Source organism: Apis dorsata, unplaced genomic scaffold, assembly GCF_000469605.1.
Source record: "Apis dorsata unplaced genomic scaffold, Apis dorsata 1.3 scaffold_188, whole genome shotgun sequence".
NCBI lineage: Eukaryota > Metazoa > Arthropoda > Insecta > Hymenoptera > Apidae > Apis > Apis dorsata.
The window spans coordinates 700,400-703,861 of NW_006263473.1; the positions used below are offsets into that span (position 1 = coordinate 700,400).

General features: G+C 29.6%; 1 protein-coding gene across 2 annotated transcripts in view; it reads left to right on the forward strand.

The window, feature by feature from the left end:
- Positions 1-3,462, forward strand: part of LOC102673330 (integrin alpha-PS2-like) — an 86,430-nt gene that overhangs the window by 23,627 nt on the left and 59,341 nt on the right. The window lies entirely within an intron of this gene.

Genomic DNA, 3,462 nt, shown 5'->3' on the forward strand with positions numbered 1-3,462 from the left:
TGGGCGAGCTTAAGCTCCTCGTCAGGTTCGACCCACGTTTGCTATTAACGCGACACGTCCGCGAATCCATTGGACATCGAGGTCGTAAATGGATCGAATTTCGTTGGACAATATATCCACGTGCAACCCTCCACGATGAAAATATATTTTCGTCCCTTGATTTTACATTTGATTGTCGTGTAACTCGTGTATCATAATCGTTAATTTCAACCGTATTGAAATGAATTTGATATCGCGGCGTCAAATTTCATTTGTTTTAGAAATAATTCGTTCGATTATGGAAAGTATGGAATGTTTGTCGCGAGAAGAAATGTTTGAGAAAAAGTGAAGAGATAGTATTATCGAATACAGTCTATAATCTTTATAATCTTTATATATATCTTAGAATCAAAATACAAATTTTTTTCAATTAATTTATCATTATTTTATTTAAAATATAAAGTTTATGAAAGCCTAATAAATGTATCTATTTTTACATAATAACAACGATATTTTATATTTTTATTGTAACCAATATTTTGCAATGAAAGGAATTCATTTCTCTTCCCTTAAAAATTCTAACAATTACATTGGCAATCATAATTACTAAATCATGGGAAGAAATATTTTATTCCTCAATATATGTCAAGCAATACCAACTTGACAAATAAAAGTTATATCCTTACAATCAAGAATCAGGCAATTATCATATCAAGACTTAGCTTTTGTCAATGTGTTTGCTGTTTAAGTGCACGGTTAAGACATGATTATTTTCTTTGGAACTTGTGGAAATCTTGATTAATGATTTCACGGTGTTAATTGATTCATTCCTGCGATTCGTGCCTCGTTTGTTCTTATCAAAGCGACAATTCCGGCGTGGCACGTTACCGCACACGTTACGAATCACTTGCATAACTCGCATAATCGTCGTCCTCTCTCGTTCCACCAGTTGTTAATGATTGTGCGCGAGTGTGCGACTTTTACCTACGCTCTGGTTACAGACTAGGAGCCTAGAGTATGCCAAGGTTGCACGGTAAACGGTGCCATTTTTACGCTCGATGATAATGATGATGGATCTTCTCGACAAAAGAGTCTCAGTTTCTTTGGAATTTCCGTTCAAGTTCGAACAGAGTTTTCTTTTTTCTTTTTTTTTTTTTCATTGTTAAAATGGAGCAAAGATCTTTAAAAAGATTTTTCAGATCGAATTTTTGAACAATTTTCTGGATTTTCCAAAATATTAATGTTAATTTAAGTAGTCTTTAATTACGATTAAAATAGCGTACTTTAAATTTTTTGATTTTTATTTATCTTATAAATCTCGATTGAAAAGTGAAAAGGAATCGATTAACAAAATTAAAAAAAAAAAAGAAACCTTATGAATTGAATTGAAATCGTTGCACTGGATTATTGAATGTAAAAGGAAAGTTGTTATGAGAGATAGGAATGTTCAGATGTGAATAAATTTGAATTTATGGAAATTATATAAAGTTTCACGATGCCGAAATATTTGTAATAACACGTTTTACGGGTTTTGCTTAAACTGTTTCGTCGTTTAACAATTATCGAAATGATAAAATATGGTTTCGATATTTCAAGCGATTTCGCAATTTGATGAAAATTTTAACAAAAATTCGTAACAAAGATTGTGATGCATTCGACTTTCTAAATTATTTTATTGTTGCCTGGAGATAATAATTAGCGTCGCAGGAAAGAAATTTATGATATCGTTTCTTCACGGAATAAAGAACGGAGTCTTTATCCCAAAGTGAAATTGAACGAAACGAGCGTTTTCTCCGTTAGTTTCATCCATTGTTCGATAATAAAACGATACGCATCATTTATCAGCCTCGGGCACGGTAATATTTGAAGTCATTTTTCTGCCAGTATTAAAACTGCTTCATGCTTTATGAATTAAACGAATCGTCACTAATTTAATAGTAAATTACGATTTAAGTTTACTAATAATAAGAAATAAAAATACGAATTATATTTTCAAATTTTCAAATTTCTTCCCCGAACCAAACTTCTTTTCAATCGAATTTTTATTAATTTTCCCTTTATTTGTTATTCTTATCAATCTCTTAATCCTTTAAATTCTCTTTCACAATTTCACGTACAATCTTTTTTCATATATATTATTATTGGAAATTTCTTAATTTCTTTTATATTAATTTTTGTCACGAACAAATTTTATCTGAAACTAAAAAGAAGAAAAAAAAATTTTCGAACAATTTTCACCTCGATAAAATTCAATTGTTACGCGATTACCCACCGAATAAGGAAACGTTTATTCAGAAAAGTTCAAGGCAAGCCAGAATATAACAGCAAGGCTGATACTTTAGAAATCTCCTTGTTCTCTTTCTTTCTTTTTTTTTTTTTTTAAATAAAACATCGAATTAAAGATTATTTATCGATAAAATTGATATGAAAAAATCGTTCTCTTTCCGTTTAATTTAAAAAAAGGAAAATAAAAATAAATGCGTGATTTCTTCTATTATATTCTTCTTGTAGTATCTTTGGTATGTTTGCAATGGCGAAGTTAATCTGTATGCAAGTAGCATTAATCACGTTATAGGTCAGGGTGTACAACCCCTGATCAGACACACCCTTCCATGATAATTATACGATCTACTACCTTGGCTAGCAATCTTCATATTGCCGGTACACACCTATCCGTCCAGGTGAAACGATTTCACGATAAAACATGATTGTGCATATTACCACGAAGCGATTAAAATTACGTATTTTTAATGAGAGTTTTTTATTTAACGAGATTAAGGGAAAATAGGTTTAGAGAAAATATTCGACGGGAGGAACTCCATAATTGAATTAATTAAAAATTAATTTATTACTTAATTTCAATGTGTAATAACAATCTAGATGAAAGATAAATGGAAGTAATTGAGAATACCAAAGTGTTAAATTAATGTAAAGAACTTAATTACGTAAAAATGTACTTAATACGAATTTTAAATAAGTTCAATCAGTGTCAGTAAAGATAATGACTTAATAATTATATAATTAGAGATCATTAACATTATTAAATACTAATTAAAGTGATAATAACGATTTACTCGCTGATCTTACTTTCAACTTCGAATTTCTAAATTACAAATTATAAATTTTTGTTCAAAACAAATAATATTCCGAAATTCCCCCTTTTTTTCTTGTTTTAACGAATTTCATTAGAAATTAAAATAATCTATTTCGTAAAAGGATAACTTTATGCTCGAATCTTTCTCCAATAATTTCGATTTAGCAATTTAAGGCCGAAGCGTTCATTAGAAAAGTGGGGCAAACGTTAAATTCTAAGTCAATAAACACAATGACCAATTTAGCGCATGAGATGGTTATCGTCGAAATAATTGATCGTCTATAGGTCTTTGTTCAATTTCTAGCCAAACATTAATCTATTTTAATAGATACTAAACGCTTGTTTACTTTTTCCTCTCTAAAAAAAAAAAAAAAAAAAAAAAAAAAAAA